The sequence below is a fragment of the Centrocercus urophasianus genome, unplaced genomic scaffold (genome assembly GCF_019232065.1).
Source record: "Centrocercus urophasianus isolate 14NV4802_14NV808 unplaced genomic scaffold, USGS_Curo_1.0 seq_17, whole genome shotgun sequence".
Taxonomy (NCBI): Eukaryota; Metazoa; Chordata; class Aves; order Galliformes; family Phasianidae; genus Centrocercus; species Centrocercus urophasianus.
In genome coordinates this window covers 16,107,719-16,128,646 of record NW_024884722.1, presented here as the reverse complement: position 1 = coordinate 16,128,646, position 20,928 = coordinate 16,107,719, and positions in this window count along the sequence as shown.

Genomic DNA, 20,928 nt, shown 5'->3' with positions numbered 1-20,928 from the left:
GTGAAGAAAAGGAATTAAAGAAGTACTGGCATTGTTAAGTCAAGAACTTCAAAGTCTAACAATTATGCTTGTCCAGCCCATGTGGGCCAGTAGCAATGGGAAGGGCCCTGCGACTTTTGCTGACCCAGTGCAGAGCTGCACACCAGTGATACCCCAGGTCCAGATACCCAGGCCACCAGTTACCCACCTGCCTGTTTAACATGGGTACACCTCTTTCCCTTTGGACAGACTAGCAGGATGAACTAGAGAAAACGAGTTCTTGTTCTGAGAAGGAAGCATCTCAGCCCATTGCATCCCTAAATACACTGGTGAGGGAGGTCTTGCTCTTGGATGAATCTTAAGACTTACTCAAAACAGCACTGAACTTATTCAGATGCTTATTTTTAAATGAGATTTAAGTCTATTGCCCTTAAGCAGTACTGGAAGTGAGTGGCCAATTCAGAACAATCATTAGTTTGAGATGACTGTTCCCCCAGAATTGTTAAAATATGCTTTACCACATTCTGCGTGTATTTTGCAAATCATCTCCACGGCTTATTTTTCACAGACAAGTGGGAAACACCTCCAGTCTGAGGACACACTGAGACATTTTTCAGATACATGAGGGTTAAAATAATAAAAAATAAGTGCATATTTTCTCTTCTTCCCGCCAACCACAAACTTGAAGCTGCTTCATGTCACTCCTGTGTCTTTTTCCCTTGCCCTCTGGTCTAGCTCTTAACTCCTCAGCATTCAAATCAAGTGGCTTCTTCCTTCTAGCTGAGACAAGCTGGGGACCAGGGACCAGGAGCCTTTGCCCTTATGAGTCAGAAAGGACCAAGACTACTCAATGTCAAGAGAGCTTCAGGAAATTTTGACATTCTATTTTAAGACAACAGTTCTGAGTTACTTGTGAATGGTTCAAATGAAGGACATTTTTAATTAGAAAAGTAGTATGTTTGTTATAAACTCAGAGGCCACCCGCTGCTGGTTTCTTAGGCCTCTGTCTGACATGCAGGGGCAAGAGGCTGTCTGAAAGAAATTAACATCAGAATATTTTTAGCACTGCAAACAAGCTCATTTTCAATCCCTAATGTTAATTTATTTCTTTCATTTATCTATTCTGGGATTTAATCCACTGTTCTGTTTTGTTTTGTTTTTACTGTCCTGTTTTATCCTCCTAGCCTTAAGGAACAATAGACTTTTAAGTATTTGGAGCAGACACTGTGTGATGCCTTTCATGAGGGACTGGCTCAGGATTTTTACTTTTAAGGTTTACACTACAAGCAAAGCAGTCTATTTTGTAGCATTGCGTAGTTTGGCAGGAGATCTTGTGTTCCTTGTAAAGCTGTATGCAAAGTATATGGGATCTTGGATGTCTTTTCTGGCCAAGCTCTTGATGTTCTTAGTTAATAGTATGTAGTATGCATTTGCAGTGATATGTGCTTAGACTATGTATATATATCCCTGCTGAAGTACAATTGCTTTCGGTGTGTGGTCTGTGGAGAACAGCAGTTGGAAGTTTGGCCTCAGTGCACACAACTATGACAGTAAATTGTCAACTACACAGTCCTTTTCGATATCAGAATGTACAACTCCTAAGAAGGCTCTCAAAAACAAAACAAAGATCTGAAGATATTTCCAGCTCTCAGCAGAGTCAGTTTACAGTATTTAACTACGAAGATCAGACAGACTGCACTTGACACTGCTGGGAACTGACAGATGTTTTTGGAAAAAAAAAAGTGAAAATCAGCTAAAAGATTCCCAGTTGTTTACTACATTGTTAATAAAATGAAGTTTCAAGAACACTCACAAAGGAGAACTGGGAATTACCCGATATTTTCAAAGTTGTTATCCACCTATGTTCCTGTTCATACTTATAATCAAATCTACCTTATGTAACAGAAGGAAGAGAGTTATAGTCTGCAACATTAGCCAGTGGCTTATTTCTAGCAATTGAGTAAAAATGACATTCATGACATTCTCTTCATTACAAATGAAGAGAAATAGCACAAGAAACCATCTGGAAGATCCAGCCTGTACAGTGGGTAACTTAAATTCACAAGGGAATGCTGCTTCAATTTTTCCACTTAGTATGAGATCTGTTTGACTAAATCACCATAGCTTCCCTCATCAGAAATCCAACTACTAACTTTTCTAGTTTATTAGCAATTCTGTTCACAGTTCACATGCATCTACTTGCCTAAAGTCACAGAATGCACAGATCGCCAGGAACTGAACTGGAAGCTCTGAAGAAGGGGGCTAAATGCAAACACAGGGTAACAGAGGAGGTTGACAGCTGCTAATGGGGCAGAAAGATGCTCCACACAATATACAGCAGATCTGTACCATCACCCACTAAACCAGCCTGGTTTTCTTCCCAGAACTGTACAGAATTAAGCAAGAGGAGAGCCAAAATGATATCTAAACACTTCCTCTTTGAGGAATAAACAATGAATCCATGCAGATATTAATGCCTGTCTCTTCAGACTGCTATTTCTGTTGATGAGGATGACTGATAAACCTCCTGAGAATTATCTTTTAAACTTTCATGATTTTTAACCTCACACGTTTTCCTTATGTGGTCAAATCTTCCTTATTTTACTCAATACTTACTTTCTCTATCCTACTTACAGTAGATAAAGGAAGGGGGGAGATGTGGTTTCCTCCTTTGAAGCAGCCCTTTAAGCACTGAATACCAGTATGCCTCCCTTAGTCATCCTTTTTGATTAAGTAGCTCCAAAATGTCATTTATTTCCCATCTTTTCTCATAGGTCACATATCCCAGAAGCTCTTTCATTGCTTGCCTCTTCTCTGAATTATGTTGAAACAGCCCACATACTTATTAAAGCTATGCTGCACCAACTAAATAGTACTGAAAAGTGAAAAACTTTCACGCACTCTTCAAGCTATGCTTTTTGTTTGTATGAATAAGGATTTGTCACTTGAATAGCAGCAGTACTGTTGACGCATTTTTATGTTTTCACAAATTCAGTCCTTGTTCTGCCACTTAACCATTGACTCTCCAACAACATGCGACTGACTGTTCTTTGTGCTCAATTCGATTAAAATCACACCCTTTATGCATCCTGTAGTAGGCTAGCATACATTGTTTCTCTGATTTACTAATCTGAACAGCATCAAAAGCATTGGTAAAATCAAAACCTCTGAAACACGCTCTTTCCTCCATGCTCAGAAGGCCAATTTCACAAAGTCTTAGAAGGAAAATAGGCTGTTGTGCTTCGAAATAGTTTCATAGCTTATTATGACTTGAAATTAATCTGAAAAGTCTTCAGTTTTTCTTTCCTACTGTCCTTCTCACTGTCATGGAAAAAAATATAAAAGAGGATCTGAGCAGAGGATACAAGCATGTATTCAGCTCAACTATGAACAGTTTTGCAGATGAAGTCACTGAAGTCAGTATACAAGGAAATAGCAGGAAAAAATAATTACAGAATTCAACTAGGACTCGTTTACTGCAGCAATGCAGAATCTATTGGAAGCTAACAGATTTCACAGCTAAATGTCGGATAACAAACATTCAAAAGGATAGAATGGAAAGCTACATCAAAAGCACATTAAAATTGTTAGGTCAATGCTGAAAAATGTTTCTAAATTGTGTTCTAGAAGTGAATTTAACAATCAGAGGACTCTGTCATTTCCAGGAAAACAGAAAAGCTTATTTTATCCTGCTTATTCTTGGCAAGTAAAATTGCATGTTTTGAATTCAAAGAATCCAAGAATTCTGTCTGGATACTAAGTGAAGAAATAGAGCCAAGCACCTTTCTTGAACGAGAAGGTAACTTCTGTTTAGAAAATTCTGTTTAGAAAAATGGTTTTAATGGACCGATTACGTTCTCTCTCACCTACCTATAAAAGTGCTTCAGTCCCTACAGTTAAGTATATTAAAGCCAATTTTCCTTCCATACAGATAACCCTTCTGTAGCTTCCTACTACTATGAGAATGAAATACTTCCATTTGCATGCGTTACAATCCCATGAAATCATTAAAGAAGTTAACCAGTGAAAGATTACAGCTAAGATGCATTCAAATCATAGAAACCCTGAAGTAGGCAGTGGTTCCTAGAGGCCCTCTGCTCCAAATCCTGCTCAGGGGAGGGATAGCTTTGGAGTCAGACCACACTGCTCAGAGCCTTGCCCAACTCCGGCGCACGTTACTATTCCAGTAGTTATTTCACCATTAAACCTTTTTTTCAGAGAAACGTTGTTGCAATTTGTCAGGTTTCTTGGCTTTACCGCACACAGTGGTTGTGATGAGCCCCTGCTCCTCCCACACTGAATGTCACTGTACCCCATTACTGCACCATCAGCGCTCTACTTGCCACATACCTTTTATATTCTATTCAAGAAGGCACTTCTAAAAGAAATGCTGCCAGCATATTTGAGAAGAATTGAAATGGTTAAGTAGCATCTGATCAATATGAAGAGTTTCTTCTGTCCTATATTCATGCTTACAGAATGACCTACAGAAACCTTCCAAACAGTACTGGAACTACACCTTCCACACATTTTTATGGTGTTATTCAGTAAAGAAAGAAATCTTTAGGGGACTCATATCAAACGAGGCAGTCAGGATTTGGCATCAGCAAGCTATTTAAAAAAGCTTCTCAGTTTTACTTAGAGCAAGGAAGATTTGTCTGCTGAATAACTATGCTGTGCAAAGTACCCCTGAGGCAAGAATATGTTCTGGAGCACCTCACTGTTGGAATGGAAAGTATGAATGCCTCGGAATGCTGACAAAGTACATGTAGGAGTGTAAAACAATTATATTCCAACTGTTCCATAAGCCTACCTGCATTTCAATCACTCAACATTGGCTTGCAGAAACAAGTCTAACAAAGGCAGGTCTTCCGGTAGCATTCATGGCACTGGTGGAAGAATGTGTGGGTAGATAACTATTCTCATTAGCAAAATTTGTATTCATCTATTCATTCTAGCTCATTCATGTACTCATTCTAGCTTCAAGAAATGGAGAACCTTCATAAAGTAACAGCAATCCCCCAACATTATTTGCCACATATTAAGGCATGCAAGGAAGTATCAGGCTCAGACGGCTTAGACTTAAATTATCTCTTCTCTCTTGATCTCTATGCAGGAGGTTGAACCTTACATGTTAAAATACATTGTTTCATCCACTACAGGTTTACAGTAAACAATAATTCCCTCAGGAAATAAAAATAAAAATGCAGAGCTCATCTCAGTACCCAGAAATCACGATTTTAATTTAGGCTCCTTAGAAAAAATATTCAAAAATCAATATAGTCTCATCACTGAGTATCGCTGTCATTACTGAAAACAAAACAAAAAATATATCTGTGCAGTGCAATGAATCACCCAGGTGGGCTTAAAATCTCAACTTCCTCTGAAGAGTAAAATGAATGAGCCCATCCTGCTTCCTACCAACTACGGCTGTTTTTCATCCTTACTGTTCTCAAAAGCACAGCTAGATGAACTCACACTAGAATGGCTGAACTGCATTTTCTTCCTCTCTGCCAGCTTACTGTCTGATAAAGTATCCCTTCTTTCCGTATTCATAACATCATCCTAACCAACACTGCAACCATGTTAATGTATTTGCAGAGAGACATACTCTACAGAAGCTTTCAGCCTTATAATTCCCTCAATAGTTTGAATGGATTGCATGCATTTTACTTGAGAGGAGGGGAATAAAGAGAAACATAGAGACTTTGTGCCAGACATACAATATGATACCCGGGAAGTGGTATCAGTATCCGAGAGTAGGCGTCAGATCCACCGAAAAAGAATACCCCACTGAGGAAATGATACGTTGCTAGTATTTCAACTGAGGAAACATTCATTAATAACTTTATAAGAGCAAACACTTGTCCTGACTACAAAAGAGAACTCCACCGTGTAGATTCCAGCCTTTCGGCTCTTGACAAAAAGGAAACTTTTAATAGTTTGGCAATGGCATGATCACTGAAAGAGACAATTTGATGACATCACTGCACTGAGATCCCAAACAGAAGGGCATGCCCCCAGAGGAAACATCTGGAAAGATCAAGGGCTTTTTAGCTTGTTTTTTCTGGAATCCAAAACCTTTCAAGCCTACCTTCTTCTCATAATTAGGCAAAAGTCTTCTTAGCAGGTGACTAATTGTCCCAAAAAATACAGCCTCCATTGTATTTGTTGAATAAACATATCTGTTACAGATACACGTGATATGTGAAAATCTGCCAGAGATAAACATATGCCAGGGAAATTCCTTTGTTATCAGAATTATTTAATATTAAAATCAAAGGGTACTGTCTGAGAAATTGAAACCAAATTGATTTCGTTTTCTAAAATTCAAGGCTTACTTGTCTAATTACCCTGCCTTGGTCCAAGCTTGGAAATGTTTAATAAGTTGTGGAAGAGACAGCTGGAAGCATATTGAGTCTTTGAAAACTACACATGAAGCAAAGGCAGACAAATTTCTCAAACTTCACAGTGTTCACTTTTCAAATGAAATTTAGTTCAGTGCTGGCTTACAGCTGTCCCCAGATGTCAGTAGGCTGACCACTCTGCAAGAATTTCCTCTGATAAAAATCTCATGTCATTTGCTAACGTTTCTCAGAAGAACCATAAAAATTTAGTTGTCCCTGCTGACCAGGAGCTCCAGGACACATCCATTGCTGTCAGAATGGAGATGGTCAGAACATCAGGTGAACAACCTGCTACCTTTCTATAGTGATTCTCACTGATAAGACCAGAAAAAGCATCTTGTTCTTAACTCTCACCTTGCTTGGTAATGGCACCAGCGGTTGTCAGCAGAATACAGTGAACACTTGGCATCTCTCAGACCTGCTGCAAAATTATACCAACTCAGACCAATTACTCTTTTAAACTATCTCCCCACTCCTGAGAGTTTACCCTGTAACCTGATTTGAGGGGGAGTGCAGCCACTGAGACAGAGAACTTCAAACATAAACTCATCATCTCTGCTGTCATACAAGGGAGAGGCATACATCCAAAGGAATAGGAGAAATTTTAGAACAGAAATAACTGTTGTAATGAGTGGGAAAATATGGATTATTAAACAGTATAAGAACAATATTTCCAAAAAAGCAGGAACTCCACGCACAGCTGGAATTCATATGTAGAGTTAGCAAGTGCTTGGGGAAGTAGCCATGTTCTGGTGAAAAATTCATTATACAAATATGAATCTACACTGTTTTCAATAGATTAAAATGTTTAGACATAACACCAGTCACTGATTCATGCAATATTTGCTCAGAATATTATATTTATAATTAATATAGTTTATAATTAAAGAAAGCTGTGGAATTTGTCAGTAAACATTGCCTTTGTAAAAAAGGCAGTAAAGTTTGGATTTTCCTGTGTACGCATAAAGGACTGTTCATTGCTTCTTATTGTTGTTATTTTTGCCAAAACCAGCAATAACATAATCAGTCCCACTTAAAAAGCATGTATTCATCTTGCATACACTCATCATTCTTTCAGTGACATCTTTACTAAGGAGCAAACATTATCCCACAGAAAATGACTTTCCAAAATGGGCCTGCAGGGACTATAAAAAAATTAATACGTTTTGCATCATCAAATAAAATTAAGTAACACTGTAGGTGACTTTTTTATATAACATTATAGTCTAGCGCTACCAATTTCTGAAAGTGGTGTGCTGCATCAATGTTTTGTCAGTGGGAAAACAACCAGGAATAAGGATGCTGAAAAAAATAAACAAAATAGAAACTACGAGCCTGGATTCAAAACTACCGGTCTTGGTAATATTCTATATGGTGCAGCCCTAGAATTCCCCTAAGAAACAGAATATGGATATAGAAGTCTGAAAAGCATACATTTTATCATATTTAGAATGTTGCTTGGTAGTCGAACAAAGATGCACTGTGTTGCCCACAACTGTGAGACTCCTAACTGAAACAGTCTATATGCCAAAAGCTTTCAGTGTTGCTAAGTAGGACAAAATGGGGCACGTTTAAAATTATGAATAAATGTGTGCTACTAGTACCGATGCCTCCAGTATGCTTCAGGACTTACTTTCACCCATTGACCAGTCTGCTGATCAAATCTGCAGAGTCATTACGTCCATGAGGTAATTTTAAAATAGTAATGGTAATAGGAGTAACACGTTCATCACTAGGAAATCCACTGTGATGATACTAAGGAACAGTTTACAATTCAAAGTGATTCTTTAATAAACTGTCACCTATTCAGACAATTATTCTGTAGTAAGTCCTCACTCCTCAAGCAACAGGCAAAAAAAGTTTGCTGTCCTCAGTACACTCTGCCCTTCTTTTCAAATGAACAGAGTAACAAAATACTTTTCATCACACATCTCACAAGAAGGAACAGTTTAAATAGCCTTTTAAATAGCTCCCAGAGTAGAACACTTATGACAATACAGTGTTTAAAACATCTGTTACACTTCTCTCAAAGCCAAGAATAAAAGTACAAAAATAACAGGAACCAATCCACATGACAGTGTCAAACATACCCATAGTATAAATCAACAGCATCGTCCTGTCTTTTATCCCAGGCCTAGTACACCTCCAAATGTATCTCACGTGGGTTACTCCAAAATATTTATGAAAAAAGACAGGCTTACCATGTTGCTGAAAGGCATTCTTCCGTTGCATCTTTGGCACAAGCTGAAGGCCAGGTCTCTGCTCCCAGAAAAATCTGGTCCATCACTGTTGTGTCCAAACAAGGAAAGAGGCAGGCTGCAAGTCCTACCTGAAAGGTAGCAAGCACCACCCCCATTAAGAGTTCACAGTAATACTGCCATACAGCTGCAGAAGTGATTTTCCATTATCTCAAGGGTAAGAGACATGGGAAAAAATCCATACCTGGCCTTAGTTAATGTTTTCAAAATACACATACCCCTCAGTGTTCAAGGCTTCCTTGGAAGTACAGCTTTTCACTGAAATCTATTTAATTAAAAAAAAAAATAACTTCCATGAAGAAAATATTCATCTATTACCAGTGGCACAAATTTTAACATAGTCAATGCTGTAATTTTCAACTCTTTCTGGAAAGCAAGTCAGATAAAACCATAGTCAGAAGGCCACCTCCCTGCAGGAAATGTGTTTTAGGGCTAGTGGTGGCAATGGTGATGAGGAGATAGTTGGACTAGATGATCTTGTAGGTCATTTCCAACCTTGTTATTCTATGATTCAGGCAGAGGTGATGCAGAACTCAACCGAAGGAACAAATGGGTCAGGTTTCAGGCAGCTCACAGTAAAGTCTTCATTCTTCTCTTCTTCTAAACAGCATGCATTTAGTCTCTTAGATGGAAGGAAATCTGTTGCTCTTCAGTTTGCTGGCCATCTAAGAAGAGTCTGAGAATGACTTAAATTGATGGAGAGATTCAGATCTTTAACAAGAGAGGAAAGAGGCAGCCCAGCTAACGCATACAGATAACCAAGTGCTCAACATTTGCCCGAAGAGTTCTGACAATATTTTCTCAAAACATATCTGCAGGGTTTCTTCTGGTTCTGCTGTTACTGCACGTCTCTGAACACACTTTTGTGGTAACTGGTTATGGAAGAGGCCTATGTAATTCAAAGACATTGTGTTAAATAAGGGAATGAAATTATCTGGGAAAAAGTACTGTACAGAAAGATAATTTTCTTCTGGGTTTCTCCAAATTAGAGTTGGTTTTGATATGGCCAGGAATGTGTGAGGTCAGCTTCATCTGAAACTTGTCAGCTGTCCAGATGTAAAGCCTAAATCAAATCTGGAGCTGACTACCTCATTTCTTGCAAAGCTGTTTGTCTTCCAATCATTTTCTTTTCCTCTAGACAAATATCTTAGAAGTTAGTAAGTTTTTTCCTTATAAAACTCAAGAAAAGAAAGTTCATGCTCATGCCATCCTCTGCTCTTCTCTGGAAGAGAGCAGTGTTTGGTAGTGCACAGATTCAACTCACGAAACAGTTCCAGGACTTGAATCCAACATTCAACTTTTTTGATCCCGGACAGCTCGAGGTGTGAATTTTCACGAAGGCCACAGAGATCGTTCAATCACACAGTGCAACCTCCTCTGCGACATAGGCCAAACATTTCATTTAGCTAGAGGTCCAAAATTCTTGGTCAGTTCCAAAATAGATGCAGAGAAGAAGAGAAATAAAGGGTGGCGGCTGCTGCTTCTTCTTGTGGATGTAGGGGCATGAGGCAGCTACGGGCATCTGACAGCAAATCCCAAGGCAGTGAGAAGGTTGAATGAAAGGAAAGGAAACAAAGGAAAAGAGAAAATGAAAGGTAACTGTGTCTAAAATTGACTCTACTGTTACTCATCTAATTCTCCTCCTACAGTTGCACATAATCTTTCCATCTCTCAACTTCCTTTTAATTTCACCCAAAATATCACTTCCCTTGTTCTCAGCCCTTCATCCCTTTTTCCTCTTCCGCTGATTTCACACTCCCCTTTTTTTTTTTTCCCCTCCCCCTCTTGCTGAATAAAATTGGAAGGCTCCAACATCCTCTGGGTAGAAAAATTCAAATAGGCCTAGCCAGCTAGAAAGGCTTTGACTGCCTCTGCCAGCCAGAAGTTTCCTAGCATAAGAGCCCCGATTAATGTGATACTTGGAAGTCAAACATCATTCATACCTACATTTTCAAAATAGATCTAAAAATAGTAACAGAAGTTGTTATTATGCTTCCTCAGCAGAGATGTTCCCTAATTTTCCATAATTACAGCTCAGCCTCATGCACAGAGGATATAATTAGAAAAATAAAAACGTTTGTTGAAGCATTCAGTTGGTAGGCCTAAAATTGTAGTTTTAAGCCGTATGCTTGTGATTTCTAAAAATTACAAGCATTGGTTCTTGTAACAGGAAGTACTTTTATACAGGAATGTCAAGTCAGTTCTATATTGGAAATTTTTTTTCTGGAATGCAGAAACAAGAGATTGCTACTGTGCCTATTCACTGTTAATGTCAGCAGAAACTGATGCTGACTTCAAGCAGAGCTGGTACAAACTCTGCAACTGAAAGAAATCCATTGATAAAATTAGATTCCTCTCTAATCTGCTCAGAAATGAATTTGTGCTTTATTGAATGAAATAAAAAAAAGCATTTCACAAATATATTTGGTGCCTTACTACTGCCCTTTCACATATAATTAATCATCCTCTGTATTTTTCAAAGAAAGAAATTACACGTGTGAGAATGAGAATTCGGAATTTGAGATAGACTCTACCACAATATATATAGCCAGGCTGGTTCTCATCTTTATTCAAATCATTTCACACTACTCTTGACAACCCTCATAATGACTGAAAACTCCTTGAAGCCACACTGCTTGTGCTGTTCGTCCAGTGTGAAGTTAGATATCAATTGAATATTTCTCCCAGAATTTTAGAGATAACATGGCTAAATTACAGCATCAGTGATAAATTGTGTGAATTAGGAAACTACCTTTGTGGTGAAGAAACATGAGCTCCCACATTAAGTTTATTCACATCTCCTTCATAATTGAAAAAAATATTTACAGCACCATAGCCCACAAACATATAGAGGCTCTTTGCATTAGTAGAATTTTGAAATCAGATAAATTAATCATAAGAAGAAAAATCTAGAGCTTAAAGTATCCTCTTGGAAAAAAATGATAATAAAAAAGACAAAAGTCTCCACAGGAAGAGTGAGTAATGGATATCTGGAAAACTCAGTTGGTCCAGCAGAACAAGATAAGGCAACTCAATACCACAAAGTTAACTAAGGTACAGTTGACCTTCACCTACAAAGCAGACAGAAGTTCAGTTCAGCTGGAATTTAAACATCAGTCATAATTTTCTTTTGTTATCTGGATGCTCCAGAAACAGGTAGGTCTAAAGACAATGAAAGCTCAAATAAAAGCAGTCACATTATTTGCATACAATTAAAAGGAATGAGCAGCTATCACCCTACTCAGAACCTCTGTGTTAGCAGATCCTCCAAAATCCTGTCCTTAGTCCCTGTACAGAAATCTCTGTAGTACTGAAAGATGGAAGCCTCTACAGTTAATACCATGTTCCAGGCTACGCTTGCTTGAAGTTTATTTCAGTGCCAAACCCCCAGCCAATATTAAAGCACACGTAATTGCTCAGCGGGACCTGAATTTAGTGCAGTGTTTAGTGGCCAGAGAAACTCTCTCCCACTGCATTACTGAATATATTCCCTGACGAGACAGCAAACCACTTTTCTAGACTTCACTTTATCAAACTCTAGTCTCAGTCTCACAACTCAAGACAGGTTTAAGCACTGTATGCTGCCTCAGCCAAACGCGAGAGCCACTTGCTTTCAGAGATCCCAGTTTTTGCTTGATCTTTACAACATTACAGGATCCAGCAAGAAACTTTGCTTTCGCAGCCCTACTTGTTCAAACACTGACCCTGATCTCAGCTTTATATACACAGCAGATAGCTCAATGTTTCCAAAAAAACAATAATAGTCTTTGTTCTTGGGTGATCAGGATCCCACTCTACCTCCGATCTGACAATATCCAGCAAGAAAATATCTCATTGCTTGTTTGCTTCAACAGCCTCTCTAACTCCAACCCTAACTTACCCATCTCCACAACCAGAAATTATCATTTCAGTCATTACCAGATGTAAATAAAATACATCCTGCAGCAGTCTGCCAGCTCTTGGTTTCTATTGTTTCCGCCAGTAAATCTTCCTCCGAATCCCCAGAGAAATCAAACACTAAGCCTAATCCCAAAAGCCTACCTCAAATTCTAACACAGATATCCCAGCCAGCAATCAAATATGACGCAAGCCATACTTTCCCAGTGGTTCACACTTGAAGCCTGTTTTTACAGGCAATACAGGCTTCCTCCTCATGGCAGCAAGAGACATTTGTCAGGGAGAAGTTATACAGTGCAGACTGGGCAGGGGTCATCCAGTAACACCTTTGTAATGTAGAAGATCCAACCTTCCAGGGTGCATTTCCGGAGAGAATAGATGGGACAGGAAATGGGCCAGCCCACATGATAACATCAGTGTTAACTTTAGTAAAATGATATAAACACAGTATCCTGTTCATGGAAAGACGGAGGAAGAAATGCTATTCAGAATTCATATAACAGTAATTACACTTCCTCATTAAGGTTCACGTTACTGATTACATTTTCCAATTATATTAAACAAGCCAAGCTTTTGTAGTGCATTTTAAAGAAACTGAGTGAAAGAACATTCATGCTATGAAACTTCCTGTCAAATCATTAATGAATTAAAAAAAAATCATTTTTGAGAATCTTATATTCAAGTGAGTTTGTAATACTCTTTATTTACCTGTCTTAGCTGGAATAGCACAAATAAGTTTATAAATTTCTCCTGACATTTTTCAGCATAAAGGTTACAGATGGATTTTACTCTCAGTAAATTTAGCTGGCAGTCAGTTGATTCTCAGAACGTTACTAATTCTTAAATCCAGCCCTGAAATGCCCAGTATACATATCAATTGTGCCTCTGTTTCTTATATTTGGGAATAATAACACATTGGCTTGTATATAGATCTAGACCTGAAAATATAGCCTCCAAATAGCATTTCTTTTGCAACACCTGTAGCCTACAACTGATTTAACAAAAAAAGTGAATAGTTTTCACTTTTTTTAAAAAAAATAGCAATCAGTAAATATGTTTTTAAGAGGGCAAAACCAAACAAAGTTAGTAGTTAGGAGACTCAAATCCATAAAGAAATGTAAGTGGCTTGGGCTCCAAGTTTTCATATCACTGTGGAGTCAGTGTTAAGAGTCTGCTGAAAAAACGAATTGTAGATGTGTTATTTTCCAACAATGTTGGCTGGTCTTGTTAAAGATAATGCTCCCTTCTACCTTGTCACTCTTACTTACAATAGTTAAATCAAATTCATAGGCAGCTTGACTTCCTTCCTTTCTTCCTTGCTAAAATTAATTGCTCATGCCTGAATTTATCACCACCATCCTTCCTGAAACCAATAATGAAACCAATTGTTGTTCCAAATCATGAATTTTAATTCTCCATTTTTTTGTCTTGGTTCTCTTTTTACATTCCATTTGAGATCAAGATCAGGTCAGTCTGTGCCAGACTGCTCAAGAAGCTTCAAATACAACACTGTAACACCATAGAAAGCGCAACAACAATAGCAAAGCAGCAGGGTCCCAAGCTGCAGCAAGTGAAGATTTGCTCAAATGCAACAGCCAGGGGCGCAGAAATAAGGGAAAGAAGCTGCTTACCTTCTGAAGGCCCCAGGTATGCAAGGATCTCTAGCGAGACTCTTTTGCCACCACTGCCAACCCTTAAGTGAGGTCTGGGAAGGAGTGGATCTTGGCTTCACCATTTCTAGTCACTCAAGTACACTGCATGCACCTGAGTTCCCCTGGGTTGGCCCTGCCTTCCCACCAGGTGCTCAATCACTGCTTCAGGCCATGACTCAGCATTTCCACTACAAACACAAGCCTCTCTCAGCAAACTGTGTATTTGTGCTTCTAGTCTGAGACACAATCTATACCTTATATCACGCTGTGTAATTTTTTTCCCTGAGTATGGAAGAGGGAATTCAAGAAAGTAATTGCAAAATCTGAGGCTGTGCAGCCTCACAAAGTAGACTTCATAGATTCCTCTAGAGAGGTACATCCAGTGCAAGAGTCTTGCAGGTAATATGAAGCATCCCCTGTAGAAACCATGCCCCCTTGGCCACAAAAGGAACACTGGGAATCAGTTCTGCGTATACAAAAAAGTATTTGCTACTAACCCTTTGAAGCTGGGTTCTTGAGAAAATAACAAGCAAGATTTTTTTTTTTTTTAAAATTTTTTTTTTTTTTTTTTTTTTTTTTTTCCTAAGTCCAGAAGTGAATTTAAGATATTCATGTCACATTCAAAACAATTCCATACAGGAAGTTTTAATTGCTAAATCCAGGTAAAATGACCCACAGAAATATTACTTAAATGTACTTACATTTGCAAAGTTTAATCAACATTGCAGGACACAAAACTTTCTACTTTGCATGAAAAGGAAAAAATAAAAGGAATAATTTCAAAAAATAAAAATAAAAAATCCGAAGCCATATTTAGGCTTAAAGATTAGAATACTAAACAAGGCAGTTTGGAGAAATACTTTCCTGAAGAAAAAAATCCAGTTTCTTAAGGAATTCTTTATTTACTATATGAACTTCTTTCAAAGTATCAAATGAATTCTGTGCGAAGCAGAAACATGCCACAAAAAGGCAATTGTATAAAAATCTATAACATGTTAAAAAAAATGCAATGCCACTGAAGAAAAAAAAAAGAGAAGATAAAGAAAAAGCCAGTTTTCAATCATCTGACTCTAGGACTAGGAGCAGGAGAGGCATGCTAACTATGAATGTCATACAGATTCTACGCTATTAATCATTTCTGATGCTATTAAAACTAGATGGCCATTCAGTTGGATGTATCTTTTGTTTTTGTTACAGCCACCAAAGTTCTGCATTTGACCTCTCCCTATACCTATTTCCTTTCTGAGCTTGTTCCCTGATCTTTTTCAAGCATAATCACATCACTTTACATTTCCCTCTCATTCTTTCCAAATATTTCCTCTAAAGACTCCAACATGCCTTCAGTTTCCCAGCATGAAAAAAGTCCAAGTACATCCTGGGTTTCCTTCTGTCTTCATTGAACAATCAACAACAAGAAGAAGTTGGTTGGGTCTCATTCCGTGCTTTCCACCAATGATCTGGATGAAAGGATAGAAAGCACCCTTGCACCTTCAGCAAATTTGCTGATGGGATGAGGCTGTGAGGACTCTGACACACACCAAGGCTGTGCTGCCTTCCCATGAGACCTGTATAGGCTGGAGAGTTGGGCAGAGATGAACCTGGAGAGGTTCAATATGGGCAAGTGTAGAGGCCTACACCTGGGAAGGAATTATCATATGCATCATATGGGTTAGGGGCTGGCCTGCTGGAAAGGAGCTTTCCAGTCAACTAAACAAATTATTCATAAGATACAGTTCTCCTCATTGAGATTGAACTAAGGAACAGTTAATTCCTTTGTGCTAAGGCAAATTGGTTTGTTTTCTTTTTTCCATTTAAATTTCTCATTCTTCCATCACTTGAATTTGGATGCAGTGAAATAGGAAGGCTCAGAATGGATTTGTATAAAAAAAAGGGGTTTTTTCCAGGACAGAAAAATTCCTCTAGGAACCACTCTGTCAGAGTACAATAGAATTCTGTTGTGCAGGAATTCAAAATAAGAAATTATTAATTATCAAAAAAAAAATAAAATCTGAAGTACCAACAGACTTGTATAGAACAAGGATTTTTGACACTAGAATGGAAAATATTCTCCAAAATAAAGGTAGTTTGAGAGCTTAATTTTAGTTGCAGAGTGCAATATTCTTTGTTTTATAGACATCTAAAACCCAATATGAGAGCAAGGGGAATTTCTTCTTAAATGAAAACAGACTTTGGGGAGCAAGACTTGTTTGATTTACATTTTTTAGCTGTGACCTTACTTGTGAGACACTGTGATTTCAACAACTACATTATTGCTAATCTGTGCTGGAAATTTTAAAGTATTTAGCTGGAAGAGGTTATTTCTGCATTAACTGTATAGTTTTCCAAAGCCCTAAAGATAAAAGGAGACAATGAAGACTGTAATTTGTACACTAGGGGGAAATTTTCTAAAACAGTAATTTCAAGATAGGAAATGAGTGTATATGACAAACTTGTAAAAATGTTACTATTAAGAAGCAGTTACGGTATGTCTTTAATATGATCATAATATTGAAGGAAAACCGTAACAGTAGAAACAATAGGAAAGACATACAAACAACACCACTACAATTATTTATAACTGAGCAAATGAAGCTTGCCTTTTCCCCCCCGTAGATTTTGGAAATGAGTGTTTAATTCGGAAAAAGGATAACCAAGCAAGACTTACTCATAGAAGGAAAAAAAGAGTGTTTCCTTTTAAAAATAAATGTGTTTACAAAAGCTGGAGTCATCTGATATGCATCAGGTCAAAATAGTAAAAACAGGGCAGGGGGAGGAGAATAAGCAATTTCTTTTATATTCTTACATGCTATGCTATGCTATAACTAACAAAGAAAGAAAAAGAAAACAAGAGAAGTCTCCAGAAATGTTGAGACTCCTTTGAGGCTGAGAACTGGTACAGTTACACTAGTTGCATTTACATCTGCGTGCAGCACTGTGTTCTGTGCTGGTACTGTTTCCCTCAGGGATTCTTTCAGATTCTCTGCCCTCAAGCTTCACTTCCCCATCCAAGGCCACTCCTCTCAGAAATAATCACCCAGAAACATCCCCTCCCAGATGTTCCCCAGCCTTCACCCACAGCTTATGTTATTGCAAAACGCTGCACTCCTCTCTCTTCCAGTGTGGCCTGAGAGCCTGGATCTCTTTTCTGTTGGCCTGCTTGGGTCTGACTCATTTACTGTAAACGTGTAACCAAAGTGTACACTTGTATAAAATACAAATTGAAGCATCTTCCACATTTCCCTATATGCACACATGAGGAGGTGCAAATATTAACAGGAAGATTAATTTAACGAAGGGAAGGTTAGAATAATCTTGTTACCAGGTGGTGCTTTGCTCCATCAAAGGAGGGCTGCAGCTGAGCCAGATGTGTGCTCAGGAGTCATTTCAGAGGAGTTCCCTTTTCTGGCCAAGCTGGCACATTTTTGTGGCAGCGAACACTGGTAAAAACTACAGACTGTTGGCCAGCAATTTTTATTAGGTTCTCCATTGACACTGAATTTTTGTATAATAAAAGCACATGAAGCATTCATCTAGCTAAAAGACTATATTACTGAGCTTTCTGATAGCACTTGCAAATGCCTTTGTTAACTTCAAAGCTCACCCTTGCAGCATTCATTCTCTTTCCCTTGAGGGGAGCAGCATTTGGTACAGAGAGCAGGGGCTGGCATCCCTGCAAACAGAGGGCCCCTCATTCAGACCCCTTAGCAAAGGAAAATGAAGCTGGGAAAGGCCTGAGTCCTCCCCACTCTCAGCCAGTACACACAACCTGTAAGAAATCTCTGACAGCCCACAGCCAGCCCTACAAAAGGAAGGTGGGGTGCCTGGAAAAAACAGGCACAGAGTAGGCTGCAGCCAGCAGAGCAGGGGGGGGGATACTTTTGACCTGTCTGTAAAATATAAAGCTCTGCACAGCACCATCATGTTTTTATCTCCAGATTAACAGACAAGTTAATCCTAACTACTTGCACACACTGCCTTATTTGACATATCTTGTCCATCCCTCCTTTAAGCAGCCAACTAAGACCAGAGTGGTATTGGGATACACCAAGAAGTATTTACGTCTCTGAGATGCGCACTGGTCCCTCATAGGCAGAGCCCTTACTTTGAGGCAGGTAGGTGGCAAGTTTGGACAATGAAAGGGATTGTACAATATCCATGTCAGAACTAATGCATACATTAATCAGGATTAAAGCTAAAGATTAAAATGGTCACAGATCTTACCACAGCACCATTCACATAGCAAAGTTACTTCCGATCTGCCCTCTTATAAACCCAGAACCAATTAGTACTGAAACAAAGGTAGAACACTGAGCTCCATTACAAAGTGTACCTTCCACACTGCAAGACAATGGAGTGGAGAATATCAGTGGTGCCAAGGGAGCTCATGTCCTGCATTGTGCTTGCAAGGTGCTGTGATGCAGGAGGTCAAACAGAGCTGTGAGCTGAGCAGAGAGGCACCAGCTTGTGAAATACTGTCTGAGAACTTGACACTTCTTGCTGTTTTGTACTGTGTGTTCTGTCCGCATGGGTAGGCCAGAAGAATTTTTAGACATAAATTTACTACTGGGAAATTTTTGTTAAAAAACCTACTATAGGTTGTGCACTGAAAACAGTAGCAGGAAACGTAACATGAAAGCAGCACCGTCACTAGGTACTCCACTCAGAGTAAAACTAAAAGAGAAGAAACGGCTGAAATTTATGTGCTGTGTCTGCCAAAATTCCCACTTCAGGTTTCATGGGTTTAGGCTCATATTTTCCTTTAAAAAGTATTTTCTCCTTTCACTGCAAAAGAAGATACACCATCACCAGAGGAAACTCAGCAGACAGAATACTTTCTCTACAGTGAGGTTAAAAATCACAACAAACTGAAAAAAATTGCACCAATAGTTTGGTTACAACTTCTCCTTTTAAGCTTATAATAAAAACAGGTAAAGCAATATTTCAACATTTCCTGTAATTGCTGAGTAAATAAAGGCTATAGCCTATACTTGGGCATCTACAAATCTCTGGCAAATGGCTGTATCTACCATCTCTTTTGTGTTAATTGTTTGGGTATCAGAACTAAACATGTCTAAATGCATACTTTGATTTTCAATACATTAATGCTAGCTTCAGTCATCATGAGCTGATTCTTACCTGTACTTTTAATTTTGCAGCTTTTTATTTCTGTGCATTCTTCTGCACAGAGGGAATGAACCTTCTCAAAATCAAATCTGTAGTATTCTGCCTTTACTATGCACTTTGCATTAAAAAGGACTACTTCATCATCATTAAGCAGTGGGCAAAAATTATACACTCTTGGTCCAACTACGATTAGAAGAAAATTTCCATCTGTGCTGTCATGTTCAGAGCCAGAATGTGAAATGGGACCAGATCTGGCTGCAAGGTGGGGATAGGCACCTGGGCACAGCAAGCAAGAGGAGCTGTGGCTAGGAGAAATGCTTGTGGCACTGCCCTGAAGAGCCCTGCTTGGTAAAATCACAGCAGTACATTCAGCACAGGAATGGAGGAAACATGCTGCTTTATTTTGTTCTCCTATGCTGTCCTCCTTCCCTGTATTGGATGGGAGCCACTTCTGTGGCTGCTGAGTGCAGGGCCATGAGGAATTAATTGCCTGCTTGCCATCTGTATGCCAGATGCAGAAAAAAATTATTTCAGCTCACCTGTGGGTGAGCAGAAGTTCTTGGCTTTAATTCATTACAACTCAGATGTACTGCCAGCATGTGCTTCGGTTGCCAGACTTTCCCAGGGAGCACAGAGGGGATTTTCATACATGGGAGAATTTGCATACAGCAGTGTAAACATCCCAGCAGAGCAGGCATCCAGTGACTTTTCCATCTGCCAGAATTGTGGAAGTTTCTAAAGCATGTGGCAAAAACAGCCCACAAACAAACAAAGGTGCAAATCCATTATAAAAGTGAAGATTTCTTCTTTTGTTGGCAAAAGCAGAAGCCTGTCCAAGGCTACAAGATCTACTTCTATGTTTTTACCAATCGAATCTTATCAAAATAAAACACTTGGGTCGTAACTTTGGAAGAGTATTCTTGAACGCTTAATATATAACACTTTAAATATTTAACAGAATCACAATGAGCATCTCTAAATGAAAACAAAGAGTTTGTGTATTCCCCTCTAATGTACGCAATGAATGCTAGAGAATTCCCCAAGTTTCCTGCAGAACCAACAACTTCTTACTGTAACAGCCTTCTGTCTGTGGGAAGCTACCACCTCAGCAATATGCCTGATGAAGACAAATCTTTCCCTTGTTAAAAAGTGAGCCCTGTTAGAAGGACAGTGAGAAGATTGCTGCATCATTAGCACTGATTCATCTTACTCTTGACTGATATCTGATACATTAAAAACATCCTAATCACTTTCGCTCTCTTTGTCCAGGTCAAACAGAGGGAAAGAAAACCTCCTAAAACCAAACCTTGAAAAAACAACTTATTTAGCTTTGCAAGTTGTATCTTGCAAACACCATGCCTCCAGAACTTCTGAATTTTGGTGGTTTACCAAAGTACATTTAATTTTGCTTTTGTTCAGTACTGGGGACCAGATGATCCAGAATAGTTCAGAACTTTCTGTCTCTGTCTTATGACTTCCAGTGCTTTCTTCAACCCTTTGTGTCACACCCCATGATCACTCCTAATCCCTTCCTCTTGCTTTTCACTTTTTCAGTGAAAAAAGAAAGAAAAGGAAGGAAGAAAAGGAAGGAAGAAAAGGAAGGAAGAAAAG